The sequence below is a fragment of the Salvelinus namaycush genome, chromosome 28 (assembly GCF_016432855.1).
Source record: "Salvelinus namaycush isolate Seneca chromosome 28, SaNama_1.0, whole genome shotgun sequence".
Lineage (NCBI taxonomy): Eukaryota > Metazoa > Chordata > Actinopteri > Salmoniformes > Salmonidae > Salvelinus > Salvelinus namaycush.
Genome location: NC_052334.1, coordinates 39955537 through 39978302, shown reverse-complemented (window position 1 = coordinate 39978302; position 22766 = coordinate 39955537).

Below are 22766 nucleotides of genomic sequence, written 5' to 3'. Positions count from 1 at the left end.
AAACGCAAAAACCAACATAGAAAAACAAACATGGATAACCCACCCAACTCACGCCCTGACCATACTAAAACAAAGAAATAACAAAAAAACTAAGGTCAGAACGTGATAATTTCTGTCTCTTCTATAGATGTTATATCCTTGTATTTGCTACTGATGTATCATCAAAATAATTGTCTAAATGAGTCTCAGAAATGGCTAATATATGAATGTTTTCTGAAGTTAGCAAGTTATTGATTTCATGAACCTTATTTCTAAGGCTACATATATTAATATTGGATATTTTCAGCCCTTTCCTGGGTAGCTTATCATAGATAGACATCATTTTGAAAAGAGCAAACAAAGCAAGAGAAAAAATATATACATTCAGCAGTCCGTTAATCAATTGTTTTGTGTGTGTGTGTGCTGCGTGTTGAAGCTACTGTACCAACCCATAGGCTCGGCTCTCTCATCCCTTCCAGGCTTCTGGGAGGGAGGGTGGACAATGAGCCTGTCATAGCGATGTAAGCAATGTCCCCATGCGCCCTGGCAGCTTTCATGGCTGGGATCAGTTCTTTCCTCTTCTGGCGCACAGCTTCAGGATAGTCCTCGTTGAGGAAGATATATGTTCCTCTCAAGTTCTTGGCTCTTTCCAGAACAGCTACCTTGTCCTTGAACCTCAGGAACTTGACCACTATCGGCCTGGGCCTATCACCTGGGCCGGTGGTGGGTTTTCCAGTCCTGTGGGCTCGCTCCACCTCAATCTTCCTGTGGTCCATCTTCAATTTCTCAGAGATAATTTCCCTCACTTTGTCCTCAGACTCTGTCCATGTCTCGTGGATATTCTGCAATTCCGTCCACAACCATGTTGTTCCGCCTTGATTGTCCCACAAGATTGACAGTCTGATTGATCTTTGTTATCATGGATTCACACACAAAACTGATGTCCTCTCTCAATGACTTACAGATTGCTGTCATCTTGTCGTTCTCCTGTTTCAACTCATCGAGCTCACCCTGGGAGAACTGCAAACTGTTCTTCAGGTCCTGGACCTCTTTGGTCAGGTCGTCCATTCTTTAGAATAGAATCCACGAGTATTTGGACAAAACACTTGAAGCTATTTGTTCGTTTAAAAGATCTTTCACATGTGATAGAGAGACACCACTGTCCTCAACGGTACTCCCGCCGGCTTGGGTCTTTGTCATGGTAGCTAGCAACGTAGGTTACGCTGTTACTCCTCACAGTTCCAGACAGGGCAGGTCACGGGGAAAATTGAAAACAACAACATCTAGACAGCCACAAACCCAGGACAATCTGCGCTCCCAGCCACAATGGCTAACCGCGTCGCGGGCTGCGTTCAAGAAAACCCCGCTAGCTTGATATGCAGCTAGGCTAGCTGCGACGCCAAATAGCTCCTCAGACCCGTCCTGGGTCGGCAGGATCACTGGAAAGAGACAAGCAGTCGCAGCAACCGATGCGAACTGCGTTGCGGGATCCAAACTAAGAAGCTAGCTAGCTACCAAGAACTTTCAAGATGCTCTAGTCTAGTTGGAGCTTTGGTCATTCAGACCTGGGTATTATTTGTCCTTCTGCCCAATTTGCAATACCTATGATGTAAGTCACATATGTCAGAGTCAAGGCCCGCGGGCCACATCCGGCCCGCGAGAAGGTTTTTTACGGCCCCTGGGATGATCTTGATTTATTATTAGAACCGGCCCGCAGACCGCAGCAAGCCGGCAGCCCGCAGATCTTTTACACGCACCAATACTACATTTCCCACAATGCAACGGTGACGCACCGAGCAGTAGGCTGCTTCATTTCAATATTTATTGGCACAGCAGTCGTCAGCATCACAGTAAAATTAACTTTCAGATACCCATCAAAAATGGCAAAACGGAAGGTGGACACTGAGAACCGGGGGTTTCAAACAAGGTGGGAGTCGGAGTATATGTTCACGGAGGTAGCTGGAAAACCTGTGTGTCTTCTGTGTGGAGAAAGTGTGGCGGTACTGAAAGAGTATAATCTGAGACGACATTATGAAACGAAACACGCGGACAAAAACAAGAATATGGACATGGAACAAAGGCTACAAAAGGCTAGATTTTTGCACTTTATTTTATTGTATTTCAATCCAATTATATTTTAAAAATATTTCAGTTGAGTGGATGATAGAAAATTGCTATTATTGTTTTTTTCTTTGAAGTAAATTTAGCCCACTTTTGCTAAAATAGAAAATATAGGCTACTGATGGTGCCTTGAATACCGGTTTCTTTCATTTAATGTTCATGTTATGGGGATTTTTATATAAAGGAAATTTGTCTTTTGTGTCTGTTGAAAATTAAAGATTACTGACAGAGCCATAAGAAAATATTGCTTTATTTATCTGATCATATTGGAATATATTTGTTAGGTTTTCAGTAGGTTCAATTAGGTTCACTAGACTATATGCGTCATTTAAAAAATTTTCAATGAACATTCGAACAGTCCGGCCCTCGGCTTGTAGCTAAATTTTTTATTTGGCCCTCCGTCCATTTGACTTTGACACCCCTGATGTAAGTCATATTTTTGCACACAGAAGGGCAACCTTGTATAACTGTTTTGTTGCGAAAGAATAATGTTGTCCATCATGTTGTTACACAACATATATTGGCCTGGGTTTGTCTGCAACCATCATTGGCACACAGGAGGTTATCATCCGCTTATGATAGATAAATGCATGCAGGCACTATTCATTTACTATTATTGATTTGGAAATGTCATCAGGCACCAGCACAGTTCAGCATCCAATAAAAATTGATTGGCTCATGTAATGCTGCTACAAACCCTCTTCTTTCTGCTAGTACATGTACAATGAGCTCCAAAAGTATTGGGAGAGTGGCACACAAATATCATACCCCCAAGACATGCTAACCTTTCACCATTACAATAACAGGCGAGGTCTGGATTTTTGGGGGGGGGGTTGATATTTGTGCGTCTAACTTTCTCACTCATCATTATTCACGATTCATTCAGGATTGCCTGTAATCATGGTCGCATCCACATGAATTTAAAAGTGTTTAGAAATATATTCTTATTTACAATAAAAGTGACTCCAAAATTACACAATACATTATTTACCATTCATTTCTATTGGGCACAAAATAATCTGAAAGACAAACAAAACAAACAGCAAATGCATCCAACAAAGTTGTAGTCACAAGCTTGATGTAGTCATTGAGTGCTATAAATATGGGTTCTGTGATTTCTAAACAGTTCCCCCGATATGGATGAAAATACCCTCACATGAATGCTGCCAGTTTGCACTTTAACCTCGTAGTCATATCATTTAAAATCCAAAGTACTGGAGTACAGTGGCAAAACAATACTTTTGGAGCTCACTGTACGTCTCAATCCAATTGGACCGCCCATTACCGAGCGTATGACACAACATCAAATCTCAACACGCTGCTTCTGCTGCAAAGCACAGCAAGCGCTACAGTCCAGCCACAGGCCTCAGTGGAAGTTAATGGCAATATTCTCTTGCTGAAAGTCAATGACAGAGAACACCGTCAAAGGAAAAACATTGCTTATCACCATGCTTCCCTCACTCTCTCCACTCTCCCTTTTAATGACATTTCCCAATTCAACATCACTCATTCAATCTCTGCTTCACTATACCTTAATAAACAAATCATTAACTGTATTGGTGTTTACATTCATGGTTTTTAGCATTGATTGGCATCCAGCCATAGGGAATTATTCATAATTAGTGCTCTGCTCCTCTGCCACAGAGTCCATTGGTGGTTGGCTGATTGCACTTTCTTCACCATTGAGCAGCTCATGAATTTTTTTTTTTCTCTGCTGAAACCCTCTTAAATGTAATCTACATAATCCCCAAAAGTAATTATTTATCATGAGAGTGCCATAAACAATAACTAGTAATGCTACTTACTGCAAGACAGATTAAAATCTCACCTTTCTGGTAAAAATAGAGATGCATTTCTGAGATGTAGTCACTTTTGAGGACAAGCTCAAGTACACAGTACAAATATGAAATATTTGATGATGTATTTCCTATTCAACAAAACTATGAATAAGGCTTGAAATTACTTTTTTTTTCTCAATATTTTTTCTCAATACTTATTTTCCACCATAAATTCATTAAAAATCCTACAATGTGATTTTCTGGATTTTTTTTCTCATTTTGTCTGTCATAGTTGAAGTGTACCTATGATGAAAATTACAGGGCTCTCTCATCTTTTTAAGTGGGAGAACTTGCACAATTGGTGGCTGACTAAATACTTTTTTGCCCCACTGTAGATACCAAGAAATGCGTAGGGGCTGACCAATTGGAGCTGGTTATGCTAAAGTCTGCTGCCCCCCTCATTGCTGGCTCAGTAACCTATATCTTAAATCTAACATTGTTATCAGGAAATATTCCTAAAGTATGAAAAACAGCTTATATGCCGCCACTCCATAAGGTCAGGGATAGTGGTGATTTTAGCATGTAAATCTTGGTGGGGTAAACATACATATTTTTATTTATTTATGAATAAATAAATACAAATTATGCATGCCAGCAAAGCCACTACACAACACTACACAATACATTAATTGGACTATAACGGTGACAAACGGTGCCCACAAACTGTTAGGGTCTACATAAAGCTGTCCCAACAGCAGTCCCAACACCTTACCGCTGTTACACCTGGCTATCAGCAGAGCCTTGTCTGGCAGCGAAACAGTTCATTCAGCCTCATTTACTGCCTTTAAAAAAACATAGCTGATATGGCTGACTTGCTTTAACAAATGTGGTTTCTAGTAATAATTAAGATGTGCAAACTATGGCAAAAGGGCAGATAAGAGGCAATCCTTAATTTCGATTAAGACATTAATGAGCGAGCTACACTAGTCTCAACGTCAACAGTGAAGAGGCGACTCCGGGATGCTGGCCTTCTAGGCAGAGTTCCTCTGTCCAGTGTCTGGCAAATAAAAATAAAAGATTAAAAAGAACACAGTCTGAGATATTGCTTTTTCTTTGCAACTCTGCCTAGAAGGCCAGCATCCCGGAGTCACCTCTTCACTGTTAACGTTGAGACTGGTGTTTTGCGGGTACTATTTAATGAAGCTTCCAGTTGAGGACTTGTGAGGCGTCTGTTTCTCAAACTAGACACTTTAATATATGTGTCCTCTTGCTCGGTTGTGCACCGGGGCCTCTCATTCCTATTTTGGTTAGAGCCAGTTTGCGCTGTTCTGTGAAGGGAGTAGTACACAGCGTTGTACGAGATCTTCAGTTTCTTGGCAATTTCTCGCATGGAATAGCCTTCATTTCTCAGAACAAGAATAGACTGACGAGTTTCAGAAGAAACTGCTTTGTTTCTGGCCATTTTGAGCCTGTAATTGAACCCACAAATGCTGATGCTCCAGATACTCAACTAGTGTAAAGGAGTGCGTAACTGGCTGCAGGGAAGTCAGGCGCAGGAGAGCAGAAATGGGTAGCAAACGGAGCCCTTTATTGAGGCGAACAAAAACACGGCACTCAGAAAACTAAACACACACGGGTTACAATAACCGGCGCAAACCAGCCTGGAGTACACATACATTTACACATAACAATTCCACACACAGACATGGGGGGGAAACAGAGGGTTATATGCAAGACGAGTAATGAGGGAATGCAAACCAGGTGTGCGGGAAAACAAGACAAATGGAAAATGGAAGGTGGATCGGCGATGGATAGAAGACCGGTGACGTCGAACGCCGCACGAACAAGAAGAGGGACCGACCTCGGCAGAAGTCGTGACAACTAGTCTAAAGATGGCCAGTTTTATTGCTTATTTAATCAGGACAACAGTTTTCAGCTGTGCTAACATAATTGCAAAAGGGTTTTCTAATGATCAATTAGCCTTTTAAAATGATAACCTTGGATTAGCTAACTCAACGTGCCATTGGACTCACAGGAGTGATGGTTGCTGATAATGTGCCTCTGTACGCCTATGTAAATATTCCATTAAAAATCAGCCGTTTCCAGCTTCAATAGTCATTTACAACATTAACAATGTCTACACTATATTTCTGATCAATTTGATGTTATTTTAATGGACAAAAAATGTGCTTTTCTTTCAAAAACAAGGACATTTCTAAGTGACCCCAAACTTTTGAACGGTAGTGTATAATTTCTCTTCATATGACAAAAATTGTAAAGGATTTGCCAGTAGATTATCGGCATGATTCATGATGATTGCTAGCTAAGATTTTGAAAGTATGATGTTGAGATGATCAGTCCATTCAAAGCTACTTTAGATCTAACTTGATTTGACGTCATTTTATCTGTGGCCAATGACCTTGAGCCCTCTTGGATGGGCACTTCTAATGTAACTCTATGGCAGCACCCAAGGGGCTTGAATTTTCGAGCTCTCCCTGTAGATTTTGCGGTGACGTAGTGTCCCCATGAGTGACAGAGCACTGAGGCAATCATGGCGCAACTAGAGAACATTACCAATCCCAACGTTCCATATTTTCTGCTGGCTGCCCCACCACCACCGAAAGCACTGAGCTAGGCTGAAACACCTGCATTTTGGAGCTGCCTAACTCAAGAAAGCAAAAGAGACCATGTTTGCATGTGGATTTATTAATGCAATTATTATATATTTTTTACATTGTTTGCAAACTGATGTGACACGTATTCATGCCAAAATAACATGCAAAACAGGCACAAATAATAAAATGAAAAATAATATATATACAAAGTACCAGTCAAAAGTTTGGACACCTACTTATTCAAGGGTTTTTCTTTATTTGTCATATTTTCTAATAGTGAAGACATCAAAACTATGAAATAACACATATGGAATCATGTAGTAACCAAAAAAGTGTTAAACAAATCAAAATATATTTTAGATTTGAGATTCTTCAAAGTAGCCACTCTTTGCCTTGATGACAGCTTTGCACACTCTTGGCATTCTCTCAACCAGCAATGGACTGAAATGGACTCACGAGAGAACCTTCTGAAAAGCGTAGACACTAAATGATCAGTAGGCCAGAATTCATCCAGTGATTATTGAAAACTCCCCCTACTTCGCTGCGCATCAGTGGTGATTAAACTTTAAATTTTTCAATGTCAAACATTTACGTTTTACTTTTTTTATAACAGATACCCTCAGTATTGGACTCGCGGTAGCGCCGTAACGCTGGCTAGCGTATTAGCTCGATTTGGGCCTACCCCCACACCAAAGCTAGTTAGCGTTGCTAGCTAACGACTCAGAATAATGACCATACTCACCCCTGGATGTGCCAATTGCCAACAACTGACCCAGAAAATCACTGAATTGGAGGGTAGAGTGTCAATTCTTTATCAGATTAAAGAAGATGAACAGCTAATTGACTCTTTGCTTGAGTCCGCCAAAAACATGGTAAACGAAGCCACTTGCCCATGGATTGTCACCGGGGCCTCGGTAGAGCCTGCAGCTGTGAGACATACTTTGATCCCGCTAGAAGAGCCCTGGCCATTATCTGGAGCTATACTCAAGCACCAGCTCCACTCCCTCTGCTTCACATCAGGAGCCATGGATTACTGTACGGAAACCAAAAAACCTTGGCAGGAAAACGCCAAGGCAAAGTGATGCCTTGGAACTGGGAAACCGATACTGGGTATTGGAAAAGTCTGAGGTTTCTGCTGCTGGCCCCAAAGGAACAAACAACTCTGCCCGGAAGCAAGTGGACCCCTGCCATCTCAACAATTTACAACGAAACAGCCCTACAACTAGCCCCAAACAACTTTCTAGGAGGAAGATCACTCAAGAGAGACACAACTTAAATTTACCAAGCAGCAGTCCCACTGTCCTTATTGTGGGCTCATCCATGATCCAAAATGTTTCTATTAGGAAAGTAGAGACCATCTGTTACCCGGGTTCCCGGATCCAGGACGTTGACTGTATGTTACCGCTACTCATTAGTGAACACCCGACTGCTTCTGCTATCACTGTCCATGTAGGGTCAAATGATATTAAACTACAGCAATCTGAGCGATTTAAGAAGGACTTTAAATCACTGATTCATACTCTACTTAAATCAGGTAAACAATGCATTATTTCAGGTCCACTCCCGTCTCCGCGCTCTACGGATAATAATTTCAGTTGTATACGCCAGCTACACATCTGGCTTAAAGGTTATTGTTGTTCAATAAGCATACAATATGTGTACAATTTTACAGCTTTCCTACATCGACCGAATGTATTTCTCCGGGATGGATTACATCTGAATAGGTATGGTACAAGCATTCTCTCCTCAAACCTGGCTCTCACTATATCCTCATAAAGAGCATTTGAGAACTGACAATATATAGCCATGGTGGTTAATACTCGGAATTGGTCGATTCCCCATTAGACTATACTCATTGCTCCCCCCAGTTTTAAATAGGTCTACAGGTGCTGCTAACATGGATTCAACTGTTGATGGACTTTGTTATTGTTACACTACTGTCAAGGTACCGTGTTGCCACTTCCTCGCACAGGCAGAGGGGTATTGTTAGAAGTAATCTCGTTTCCATCCAACTCAGGCCTGTCAGTAGCTACACGAGGAAGCGTCGCTCATCTAATATTATATTGAATGCTCCATCTGATATGAGCTCTCAACAGTGGCCTTGGAATTATTCATTTGAGTGCTAGAAGCTTGATCCAAAAGTTAGATTTGATTGAAATACTGGTCTCACAATCACATGCTGACAGACATATTGATTATATCTGAATCTTGGCTCCGTGTCTCTGTTCCAGACTCAGATGTTCTGTTAGCTGGGTACAATATCTACAGAGCAGACAGAGTGGGTAGACATGGAGGTATGGCCATATATGTTTAATGCAACCTAGATGTCACTGTGCCCATTTTCAACTTCTGTTCCGAAACAGTATGAATGCTTAGTTCTAAATGTGGTCCTTGGTCATAATGCACTATTAACGATAGCGGGAGTTTATCGCTCACCCTCAGCTACAGTATCAGCTCTATGCAAATTGTTTGAGTTAATGTCTAATTATGCAAACTCTGAATGATTGATTATCGGAGATCTCAATCTGGACTGGCCGATGCCAGCGTCGCTTAAATTAAAAGACATTTGTAGCAAACTAAATCTTACTCAACTAATAACTATACCTACCCGTCCTAATCCAAAAGATACGAAAAAATCTACATTAAATAGACCTTATCTTAACAAATACACCTCACAAATATATAGCTAGTGGGTTATTTGCAAATGATATCAATAACCACTGCCCTATTGCATGTATCAGAGACACTAGGCTAAAAAACCCTGACCCCTATATAATTCTAAAGAGAAACTATAAACACTTCTCAGAGCAAGCCTTTATCCATGACCTTTATTATTCAGAGCCTTTATCCATGACCTTTATTATTCAGAGCCTTTATCCATGACCTTTATTATTCAGAGCCTTTATCCATGACCTTTATTATTCAGAGCCTTTCCCCATGACCTTTATTATTCAGAGCCTTTATCCATGACCTTTATTATTCAGAGCCTTTCCCCATGACCTTTATTATTCAGAGCCTTTATCCATGACCTTTATTATTCAGAGCCTTTATCCATGACCTTTATTATTCAGAGCCTTTATCCATGACCTTTATTATTCAGAGCCTTTCCCCATGACCTTTATTATTCAGAGCCTTTATCCATGACCTTTATTATTCAGAGCCTTTATCCATGACCTTTATTATTCAGAGCCTTTATCCATGACCTTTATTATTCAGAGCCTTTATCCATGACCTTTATTATTCAGAGCCTTTCCCCATGACCTTTATTATTCAAAGCCTTTATCCATGACCTTTATTACTCAGAGCTTTTATCCATAAACTGCATAATGGACCCAGTTTTAGCGTTCTTTCTTTTCATACATTTTTACCTCCACGGCTGATAAACACGCCCCGTTTAAGGCGACTTAGGCTAAAGAAAAATCGAATTAATCCTTGGTTCTCCTCTGATTTGAAAATCATTTTCTTGCAAAAGAATCAAGCATGGGCCTTGGTGAGGAAAACTGGTGAAACAGCTGATTGGCTGTTTTTTAGGCAATTGAGAAATAAATGGACCGAAGGAACAAAAAAGGCAAAATCTAGGTATTTTCTTAGTCCTATGACAGAGTCTGCTGGTGATCCCTCTAAATTCTGGAAAACTGTTAACTCACTTAAATGAGGACACTCCTCGACATCCCTGCCGACGCAAATTACATCAGAATCTGGGATCATCAGGGACCGAACTGAAATTTGTGATGTTTTTAATAAGCACTTTATTTCTGCTGCTTTTCTTTTTGAAAGAAAAAATGGCCAACATGATCCTGACAGGTCTATTGTTTCAGCCCCTCGGCCTTCAGCTGATGTGGAAAACAGTAAGCCGGTTTTTAATTTCCCAAAAGTCACAGAAGATATCTTATCTGCACTGCACTATCTGCTATAGATTCTAAGAAATCGTTAGGCGCTGACAATCTGGATCCATATTTACTCAAGTGTGCGGCACCTATCATTGCTAGTGCAGTGATGCACATCTTCAATCAAGCATTAGTCGAAGGAAAGATTCCTAAAGCTTGGAAAACAGCTTTGTTTTACCACTCCTCAAGGGAGGTGATGGTATTGAATTGGTTAATTATCGACCCATCTCTAAGCTCTCCTGTTTGGCTAAAATTCTAGAGTCATTGGTGAATAGGCAACTACAATCATTTTTAACTGTTAACAATACTCTTTCTGGCAATCAATCTGGCTCCAGACGTAAACACAGTACCACTACGACCACTGTACGTGTTGTAAATTATATTACTAATGCCCCAGATAATAGAAAGTACTGTGCCGCCTTGTTCATAGATTTGTCGAAAGCTTTTGACACTGTAGACCATGCGATACTTTTGGGTAAGCTGTCGTTAATAGGACTGGGATCGGATGCCTGTCGTTAGTCATGAAACCATCTGAAGGATAGAAGTCAGGCTGTTAGAGTCGACGGCATCCAGTTGGAGTTGGTTAAAGGAGTCCCACAAGGTTCTATACTTGGTCCATTACTGTTCACTCTCTACATAAACAATATTGGTGATGAGGTAAGAAAGTGTAAAATTCATCTATATGCTGATGACACTCATGTACTCTATTGCTTCAACGGCTGACCAAGCATTATCACAGCTGGAGACAGATTTTAAGATATTACAAGGGTCTTTTTTTACAGCTGAAACTGATTTTAAATGCAAAGAAAATACATTTTTATGGTCCAAAAACTTGGTTGAAAATACACTTGCACTTACAAGCTTAGATGGCTCTCGAATTAATCAGATCTCTGCATATAAATACTTAGGCATATGGTTGGATGATAAACTGTCTTTTAAAATGCATGTTGATGAACTTTGTAAACGGCTAAATATCAAGCTAGGCTTCCTCTATAGAAACAGGACATGTTTGTCCTCTACAAAAAGAGAAATTGTGCAAGCTACTTTTGTATCTGTTATAGATTATGGGGATATTATCTACATGCACGCTACGGCAGCCACACTTCAATTGCTGGATGCTACTTGCGCACTTAGGTTTATTGCGGGTGCTAGCTACAGAACTCACCACTGTGTTTTATATAAAAATGTGGGTTGGACTTCGCTGTCTATGAGACAAGAACAACATGCTCTCGTGTTTGTCTATAAAGCACTTCTGAATAAACAACCTTCTTATTTATCATCACTCATCAACATTATAATTATAATTCATAAAACCAGGTCTCAAGCATGGATTACACTTGAGGCCCCTGCGATCTCCACAGACTTGGGTATGGCTGCCATTTCCTGTTATGCTCCATGCTTATGGAATAGCCTGCAGACCAAACTTAAACTTGAGACTCTTGTCCCCCTTGCCCATTTTAAACCTTTATTGGAGGATTTTTATTTTTGTATTGCTTGTAACTGCTTCGGGTAATGCAAGTTCTTGTGCTATTAGGGGAATAACCTGTGTGTAAATGTAACAATCTGCTGCTTTTTTTGTGTGTGTGTTATCTGTGATCGTTTTGTTCATCTTGTGTAATTTCTCAATCATTGTACGTGTAAACATGTATACGCAGGGCCCAGCTGTAAAAGAGACCTTGGTCTCAGTCTGTGTTCCTTGTTGAAATAAAAGTATAATAATGAGGGAGTCACCTGGAATGCATTTCAATTGACAGGTGTGCCTTGTTAAAAGTAAAATAGTGGAATTGAGCCAATCAGTGACATGGTAGGGGTGGTATACAGAACATAGCCCTATTTGGTAAAAGACCAAGTCCATATTATGGCAAGAACAGCTCAAATAAGAAAAGAGAAACAGTCCATAATTACTTAAAGACATGAAGGTCAGTCAATCCAGAAATGTCAAGAACTTTGAAAGTTTCTTCAAGTGCAGTCGCAAAAATCATCAAGCGCTATGATGAAACTGGCTCTCATGAGGACCGCAACAGGAAAGGAAGACCCAGAGTTACCTCTGCTTCAGAGGATACGTTCATTAAAGTTAACTGCACCTGAGAAATTGCAGCCCAAATAAATGCTTCACAGAGTTCAAGTAACAAACACATCTCAACATCAACTGTTCAGAGGAGACTGCGTGAATCAGGCCTTCATGGTCAAATTGCTGCAAAGAAACCACTAAAGGACACCAATAACAAGAAGAGACTTGCTTGGGCCAAGAAACACAAGCAATGGACATTAGACCGGTGGAAATCTGTCCTTTGGTCTGATGAGTCCAAATTTGAGATTTTTGGTTCCAACCGCTGTCTTTGTGAGACGCAGAGTAGGTGAATGGATGATCTCTGCATGTGTAGTTCCCACCGTGTAGCATGGAGGAGGTGGTGTGATGGTGTGGGGGTGCTGGTGTCACCACTGATAGTGAGCTTGATAATTATCGTCCCATCTTCAGGATTCCATGTCTTGCTAAGATTCTCAAATCTTTGGTAAATAAGCAACTTCACTCTTTTTTTATTTTTTATTTGAGCATGGTATTTTTTTAATAAAACAATCTGGGTTTAGGCCAGGGCACAGCACTATCACAGCAACCACATTAGTTGTTCATGATATTGCCAATGCTTTAGATGCTAAAATGAATTGTGCTGCCTTGTTTGTGAACCTCTCAAAAGCATTTAATACTGTTGATCATTCTATTTTATTCAACAAGTTGTCCTCGGTAACGTAATTTCCCAAAAATCAGTAATGGAATTTCTGCAATTGAATTTGGCTACAATGGGAAATCACAGTGGTCACAAACCACAGTTGGGTTCACAAGTTTGGACAGCAGAGTACAGTACAGTACAGTAAATAAAAGTAGAGTATAGTACAGTAATGTAGAGTAGAGCACACTATAGTTGAGTACACTAATGTACTGTACTGAACTCTACTGTACTGTACTTTACTGTACTTGACTGTACTGTACAGTTGTGGCCAAAAGTTTTGAGAATGACACAAATATACATTTTCACAAAGTCTGCTGCCTCAGTTTGTATGATGGCAATTTGCATATACTCCAGAATGTTTTGAAGAGTGATCAGATGAATTGCAATTAATTCCAAAGTCCCTCTTTGCCATGCAAGGAACTGAATCCCCAAAAAACATTTCCACTGCATTTCAGCCATGCCACAAAAGGACCAGCTGAAATCATGTCAGTGATTCTCTCGTTAACACAGGTGTGAGTGTTGACGAGGACAAGGCTGGAGATCACTCTGTCATGCTGATTGAGTTCAAATAACAGACTGGAAGCTTCAAAAGGAGGGTGGTGCTTGGAATCATTGTTCTTCCTCTGTCAACCATGGTTACCTGCAAGGAAACACGTGCCGTCATCATTGCTTTGCACAAAAAGGGCTTCACAGGCAAGGACATTGCTGCCAGTAAGATTGCACCTAAATCAACCATTTATCGGATGATCAAGAACTTCAAGGAGAGCGGTTCAATTGTTGTGAAGAAGACTTCAGGGCGCCCAAGAAAGTCCAGCAAGCGCCAGGACCGTCTCCTAAAGTTGATTCAGCTGCGTGATCGGGGCACCACCAGTACAGAGCTTGCTCAGGAATGGCAGCAGGCAGGTGTGAGTGCATCTGCACGCACAGTGAGGCGAAGACTTTTGGAGAATGGCCTGGTGTCAAGAAGGGCAGCAAAGAAGCCACTTCTCTCCAGGAAAACATCAGGGACAGACGGATATTCTGCAAAAGGTACAGGTATTGGACTGCTGAGGACTGGGGTAAAGTCATTTTCTCTGATGAATCCCTTTTCCGATTGTTTGGGGCATCCGGAAAAAAGCTTGTCCGGAGAAGACAAGGTGAGCGCTACCATCAGTCCTGTGTCATGCCAACAGTAAAGCATCCTGAGACCATTCATGTGTGGAGTTGCTTCTCAGCCAAGGGAGTGGGCTCACTCACAATTTTGCCTAAGAACACAGCCATGAATAAAGAATGGTACCAACACATCCTCCGAGAGCAACTTCTCCCAACCATCCAGGAACAGTTTGGTGACGAACAATGCCTTTTCCAGCATGTTGGAGCACCTTGCCATAAGGCAAAAGTGGTAACTAAGTGGCTCGGGGAACAAAACATCGATATTTTGGGTCCATGGCCAGGAAACTCCCCAGACCTTAATCCCATTGAGAACTTGTGGTTCAGAAGTTATTAATTGACAGCATGCCAGGGCGGATTGCAGAGGTCTTGAAAAAGAAGGGTCAACACTGCAAATATTGACTCTTTGCATCAACTTCATGTAATTGTCAATAAAAGCCTTTGACACTTATGAAATGCTTGTAATTATTCCTCAGTGTTCAATAGTAATGTAACAGATTTGAAATGGCTAGCTAGTTAGCGGTGGTGCGCACTAATGGCCTTTCAATCGGTGACGTCACTTGCTCTGAGACCTTGAAGTAGTGGTTCCCCTTGCTCTGCAAGGGCCGTGGCTTTTGTGGAGCGATGGGTAACGATGCTTCGTGGGTGACTGTTGTTGATTTGTGCAGAGGGTCCCTGGTTCGCGCCCGGGTCGGGGCGAGGGGACGGACGTAAAGTTAAACTGTTAAATTGATGCTGTTGACCCGGATCACTGGTTGCTGCGGAAAAGGAGGAGGTCGAAAGGGGGTTGAGTGTAACGGATGTGAAATGGCTAGCTAGTTAGCGGTGGTGCGCGCTAATGGCCTTTCAATCGTTGACGTCACTTGCTCTGAGACCTTGAAGTAGTGGTTCCCCTTGCTCTGCAAGGGTCGCGGCTTTTGTGGAGCGATGGGTAACGATGCTTCGTGGGTGACTGTTGTTGATGTGTGCAGAGGGTCCCTAGTTCGCGCCCGGGTCGGGGCGAGGGGACGGACTAAAGTTAGACTGTTACAGTAACATCTGACAAAAAATATCTAAAGACACTGAAGCAGCACACTTTGTGGAAATTAATATTTGTGTCATTCTCAAAACTTTTGGCCACGGCTATACTGTACTGAACTCTACTGTAATGTATGTACTAAACTATACTGTGCTGTGCTGCACAGAACAATGTATTTTTATTTTACTAGGTAAGTTGACTGAGAACACTTTCTCATTTACAGCAACGACCTTGGGAATAGTTACAGGGGTGAGGATGGGGGATGAATGAGCCAGTTGGAAGCTGGGGATAATGTACTGTACTGAGCTCGCTCTATTGTGCTGTACATTGATGTCCAAACGTGAAACATAGACGTCTATGATTGGTTCAGATTTGGTCCTTCAAATAATACCCAGTGTGTAGAATAATACCCAAGTATGCAAAGGAGGATATTGCATATTTATACCTTTATGTACTTATTTAGGATACATCACTATGAAGAGAATAACGTTCATATCCATAATTATGCATTTCTGTGTAGTACAGATCAGGGACCCATGATGAAATTCGGTTACCGCAATTCCGTTACCAGGTGTAAAAAGAACTTCACTTACTGTAGTTTAATATCCAAAAGTGTTTTGTTTTTTGTCAAAGTCAATGTGTCATGTCGTAGAAGTCACTCCATTCTTTCTGTATACATCATTGAATCTTAATTTGGAGCAGATATTTAACAGAGCTTTTGGAAAATGTGGACACAAAACATTTAGGGAGATTTTAGTGAAATTCTGTTACCAAACTTTGCATCTGAACAGTTCTTCCAGAAAAATTGTCAGTGCAAATTGTTAAAAGTAGTTCTTGTGCATAGAGTTGTATGGTTCGTTAAACTTTGAAATCAATGTTTTTTTTTTGGCATTCATTTTAAGTGAAAATTCCGTTACCATGGAATTGCCCCTCTCCTCCTTTCTCTTGCTATTCTACCCATCACTGTTTCTCTATCCACCATGCTTTTCATCAATGTCAACTCCAATTGAAAATGAAGTTAAATAACAAATGTCAGCTTTTTTCCGGTTACCATTCTATCTAATTTGCAGACCGCTGTTTTTAGACTCAAACCTGCCACTTAGTCTGTCTCAGTACTCAGTCCAGACATCACGCACTAGTCCCCTGTCTCAGAGAATCTGGGCTTAAGGCAGCCACACTCTCTCACACACACACACACACACACACACACACACACACACACACACTCTATCTCAAACACAAACACACACACGCCACCACATACACTCTCTCGCTGTTTCACACACACATACACAGCAACACACACAGGCGCACACACACGCACACAACCCCCGCTCCCTCCTACCAGGGTTTCCCCTGAGTTGCCAAAACTGGCCTTCACCTTGTGATGTCACCACCACTATGCAGAGACAGAAATCCCAACGGGGGGGGAATACAGACCTGAGTTGTGTGAGTAAATGGAACTTAATTCCCTTTTTTTGCAGTTTTCTTTCTATGCGTATTCTGACCTTGAACTTAAGCATGGGGAAGACGTTTGGGGTGGAGATCACAGAAATGGAGGCGAGGCAGAGGTGTCTACAGATACGCTGTATTCTGACCTTGACTTAATTCCGCCACCTTTACACATGAGGGAACTATGAATAAGGTTGAGCTAGCTATTTTCTCCGATAAGAATGACACCATTATTCATGCACTAGAATTTATAATTTGATAAGAGCTATTAGGTAAATGGTTAGTTCTAATCAGTTTGGCGACGGGGATGATGATACTCAAACGCTGAGAAAGGTTGGTGATTGCTTTAGATATTTTATCTTATGATCACTTTTTTTACCTTTATCTTTCGCGTTCATGGAGATGAATGTGAAACCAGTCATATGGAAGCAAACTGAACATTTGATCAAAACATGACAGGTAAATATTTCGGCCTCTCTTCCACAGTGAAGTAGGCTATAAATAGCTGTGCCGTTAATCTGAATTGTAATTGTATGGCCTTCTAAATTTGAGGGGATGGAATTTGGAGACCCAAGCTAAATTTGCTACTGTGGAAAGCCTTGCGCAATGATCATCCGAACCTACTGAGTTGATTTGTGCGCTCTAGAAGGTTTTAATTATATACAGTTGAAGTCGGAAGTTTACATACACCTTAGCCAAATTCCCTCTCTTAGGTCAGTTAGGATCACCACTTTATTTTAAGAATGTGAAATGTCAGAATAATAGTAGAGAGAATGATTAATTTAAGCTTTTATTTCTTTCATCACATTCCCAGTGGGTCAGAAGTTTACATTCACTCAATTAGTATTTGGTAGCATTGCCTTTTAATAGTTTAACTTGGGTCAAATGTTTCGGGTAGCCTTCCACAAGCTTCCCACAGTAAGTTGGGTTAATTTTGGCCCATTCCTCCTGACAGAGCTGGTGTAACTGAGTCAGGATTGTAGGCCTCCTTGCTTGCACACACCTTTTCAGTTCTGCCCAAAGATTTTCTATAGGATTGAGGTCAGGCCTTTGTGATGGCCACTCCAATACCTTGCATTTGTTGTCCTTAAGCCATTTTGCCACAACTTTGGAAGTATGCTTGGGGTCATTGTCCATTTGGAAGACCCATTTGCGACCAAGCTTTAACTTCCTGACTGATGTCTTGAGATGTTGCTTTAATATATCCACATAATTTTCCCCCTCATGATGCCATCTATTTTGTGAAGTGCACCAGTCCCTCCTGCAGCAAAGCACCCCCACAACATGATGCTGCCACCCCCGTGCTTCACAGTTGGGATGGTGTTCTTCTGCTTGCAAGCCTCCCCCTGTCACGTTCCTGACCTATTTTCTGTTGTTTTTGTATTTGTTTAGTATGGTCAGGGCGTGAGTTGGGGTGGGCAGTCTATGTTATTTGTTTCTTGTTTAGGTTCATGGTTAATTAGCCTTATATGGTTCTCAATCAGGGGCAGGTGTTTGACGTTTCCTCTGATTGAGAACCATATTAAGGATATGCTGTTCTCACTGTTTGTTTGTGGGTGATTGTCTTCCTTGTCAGTGTTTGTACCACACGGGACTGTTTCGTTTGTCTAGTCTGTTCCTGTTCGTGCGTTCTTCGTTTTTTGTAAGTTCTCATGTTCAGGTCGGTCTACGTCGTTTTTGTTATTTTGTAATTTATTCAAGTGTACTTCGTGTTTCGTCTTGTCTAAATAAATTCATCATGTATTCATCACCCGCTGCATTTTGGTCCGATCCTTGCTCCTCCTCGTCCGAGGAGGAGAACGACTTAGACGCCCGTTACACCCCCTTTTTCATCCAAACATAAGGATGGTCATTATGGCCAAACAGTTCTAATTTTTGTTTCATCAGACCAGAGGACATTTCTCCAAATAGTACAATCTTTGTCCCCATGTGCAGTTGCAAACCGTAGTCAGGCTTTTTTATGGCGGTTTTGGAGCAGTGGCTTCTTCCTTGCTGTGCGGCCTTTCAGGTTATGTCGATTATAGGACTTGTTTTACTGTGGAAATAGATACTTTTGTACCTGTTTCCTCCAGCATCTTCACGAGATCCTTTGCTGTTGTTCTGGGATTGATTTGCACTTTTCGCACCAAAGAACTCATCTCCTTCCTGAGCGGTATGACGGCTGCGGGATCCCATGGTGTTTATACTTGCGTACTATTGTTTGTACAGATGAACGTGGTACCTTCAGGCGTTTGGAAATTGCTCCCAAGGATGAACCAGACTTTTTTCTGAGGTCTTGGTTGATTTCTTTTGATTTTCCCATGATGTCAAAAAAAGAGGCACTGTTTTAAGGTAGGCCTTGAACTCCCAATTGACTCAAATGATGTCAATTAGCCTATCAGAAGCTTCTAAAGCCATGACATAATTTTCTGGAATTTTCCAAGCTGTTTAAAGGCACAGTCAACTTAGTGTATGTAAACTTCTGACCCACTGGAGTTGTGATACAGTGAATTATAAGTAAAATAATCTGTCTGTAAACAATTGTTGGAAAAATGACTTGTGTCATGCACAAAGTAGATGTCCTAACCGACTTGCCAAAACTATAGTTTGTTAACAAGAAATTTGTGGAGTGGTTGAAAAACGAGTTTTAATGACTCCAACCTAAGTGTATGTAAACCTCCGACTTCAACTGTATATGCCCGGACTTTTCTCTGTTTTTTACAATTTGTATCATGTTTAATATTAGCCACTATTGGTAGCCACCCTCAGAAATACCCACACAAATTTATAACTGTCACTTTAGTGTTGGTTTCTTTCAATTTGTAGCCTACATTTTGCATCCTTCCATTTCATTGTTTGTTGAACTTTCTTTCCTTTGACTTGTCCGTGTGGTTGTTGCTGAGGGTCGGTAGCAATATTGGATAATATTTAATTGCAAGTTGTGCAATAATTTGGGACGTGGAGCTCATTTGAATCATTATGGAACACAGACCAAACCCGGCAGTTTAAACCTGGAGCCTGGCGCACGGCTCACGACGACTGGACTGTTGTCATCACAGTTCTATAATCAGACCAGATTAGGGTAGATTTATAGGACTATTGTTCAACCACTATTGTACACTTTTCTCCCCTTCCAAAATGTAATGGATTGAACAGCTGAATATGGCAACTTTCAGGATGAATTAAACCACTTTATTTATTATTTACCAATATATTTCATGCGTAATGGCTCTCCAAACCTGTTATTTTTATTATGTAGGTTCATAAATACTTTCCTATCCCTAAATAATCTACAATATCAGATCATTTTTTGATCGAACAAAAAGAGACGAATATGCATATTTTTATGGCTTTCTTTCATTGATCCCTAATATTCAGAACCTGTTCTCTCGATATACTGTAGGCTATTCTTGTGAATCTGTCAAGAAAATTCCAAATAAAGGTACACCGTATTTAAAGGGATGGGTTAAGATGTACTGAAACCCCTATTGAATGAAAACTCCATGAGGAAATCTGTTGGCCAACAAGTGGGAAGGTTTTCTTTGTGTGAATCGGCCCCATAGACCCTTATGGCTACCACTGTACACAGATATGCTGCTTTAAAACGAACCATGACCTTCATCGAGCTGTTATACCAAATTGTATAATTAGACAGAATTGAATCGAGAAAATTAATTGCATTTTTTTATTAGGATTAGCTCTGAGATTGAAAGCCATAGTCTCTGCTGGTTCATACTGTAAAGACTGATAGTCCTTCTCTATACATAGAGTAGCATGCAGCATCAAAGAATCAAACCTACTTCTTTTTCGTTACAAAGTGTGCTTCTCAATACACAACCACACTGACACTTTATTTGATTAGATTAGTGGGTGTTAACTGGCATGTTGTCATAGAGCAAGACATGACATTCAGCTTCACATCGCTTTAGGCAGGTGTGTGCGCGTGTGTTGCACTTTGGATGCCAGACCAGGGGGAAATAAAGACGGATACAGTAACCGTTTCAACAGAGTTGTGTAGTGAGGGAAAGGTAGACCACTGAGGGAGTGCCTATGGGATTCCCTTGGCGTCTGTTTCTGCTCTGTATCAATAATCACTGGGACAAATTGGTTCATTCGAGTTTGGGGAAAAAATTGAATGCGACACAGCCTGTGTGATGGATGACACCCCCTAAGTGGCGTTAGTGTGTCCTAATCCGGCTAAGAGCAATTTGTAATGGATCTGTCTTGTTGGAAGAAAAACAATCACCAAAGATGTTGGATAAATGAAGATGTCTTACTTATTGAAAGAAATGGTCACAGTTCCGGTCTACTAACTGTAAGGGGTAGCTCTCCCACAGACACCAATGCGACAGCAGCTGGGTCTGATCCACTTAGTTAATTGACTGTATATGAACCAGAAAAAGGGGGCCAGTGAGATGTCTTGCTACCTTTTCCATCTCTGATGTGCACCCCTTTGGGGTCCCAAGGACCGAGTTTGGGAAACCCTGGAGGGGATTGTCATATTTAGGAGGCCTTGACAAATGATTGAATAATTCGTACCATGCTGTATCAATTGTTGTGATTTTTTTTCTTCCAAAGCTCTCCAACACATCTTGGAGGAAAAAGAGTTGAATATAGTAAAATCCTTTGGAAACTATAGTTCAATGGTTTTGTACATTTAGGCTGCCACTTGAGACATAACAGAACTGTACAATCTGCACTAAATAGGTGTTTGTGGTCAGAGATGCAGGAACATGCCATACAATATACAGCATATTGTAATTTTATTTTAACTAGGCAAGTCGGTTAAGAACAAATTCTTATTTTCAATTACGGCCTAGGGACAGTGAGTTAACGGCCTTGTTCAGGGGCAGAACGACAGATTTTTACCTTGGGGATTCGATCTTGCAACCTTTCGTTTACTAGTCCAACACTCTAACCACTAGGCTACTTGCCGCCCCAATTTGGTGTGATACTTGAGGGTTTCGCTTCCATGGTAGTTATGCTATGAAAGCTTAATATGCAATTAAAGCAGACCGATATCTTGATACAGCACATTCAGTACATGTAATAATTTGTCCTTTGTCCTGTCTTGTATCAGTGTAAAGAACTCAATGCATATACAGCCACATTGCGTAGCAACAGTTGAGCATGAGAATAATTATTTCAGCTCAAGGCTGGTACAACGTTTTATTACATAATGGCTAGTGTGTGTGTGTACGTGCGTGGACATGTTTAATTATACTTGTAAATTCCCCACAAGAATAGTAAACAAACAAAAATGTAACCAACTGGGGATGAAAAAGGCTATTTCTAGAGGGTTTAGGGTTAGGGGTTAAAGGTTAGGTTTATGGTTAGGTTTAGGATTAAGGTTAGGTTTTGGGGTTAACTTTTTGGGCGACCCAACCAAATTCACATAGAAATGTGATTTATAGATCTCTCATTGAAAGCAAGTCTAAGAAGCGATAGATCTGTTCTATGTGCGAAATGTCTATACTTCCTGTTTTATAAGATTTGTTTTTGTGTCTTTTACTTTTGGTTTTGTACACCAGCTTCAAACTGCTGAAAATACAATATTTTTGGTTATGGTAAATATATTCACAGCAGTTTAGATGGTTAAATTATTCTCTACACTATACTTCCTTGTTTTTTCACATAAACTTTAATTAGGCAAGCTAGCATTTTAGGATTTTGAAAGGGAATTCATTGTGTGTACCCACAAGGTTAGTTAAACAAGACTGTGTGCGTGAATGGCTTAAATTGAGAATACATTAATAGTTAAAGTATCCATCCTAATTTTTGTCATACTGTAGATCTAGCCAGCACCTGCCTCTATGGTGGATGCTGTCTTATTGCCAATAGTAATCAAATTCAACCTGGAACAATATCCACTCAGCCCAGTCAATGGAGTAGATGGAGAGGGAAACAAAGCAGAGCACTATTCTCTCCAACCTGCACTCTGTATGAAAACACTTTGTGGCAAATGTTGGTGGTTTCCAAAGAACCCACTGGGCACAGACGTCAAGTCAACATCTATTCCACGTTGGTTCAACGTAATTTCATTGAATTGACGTGGAAAC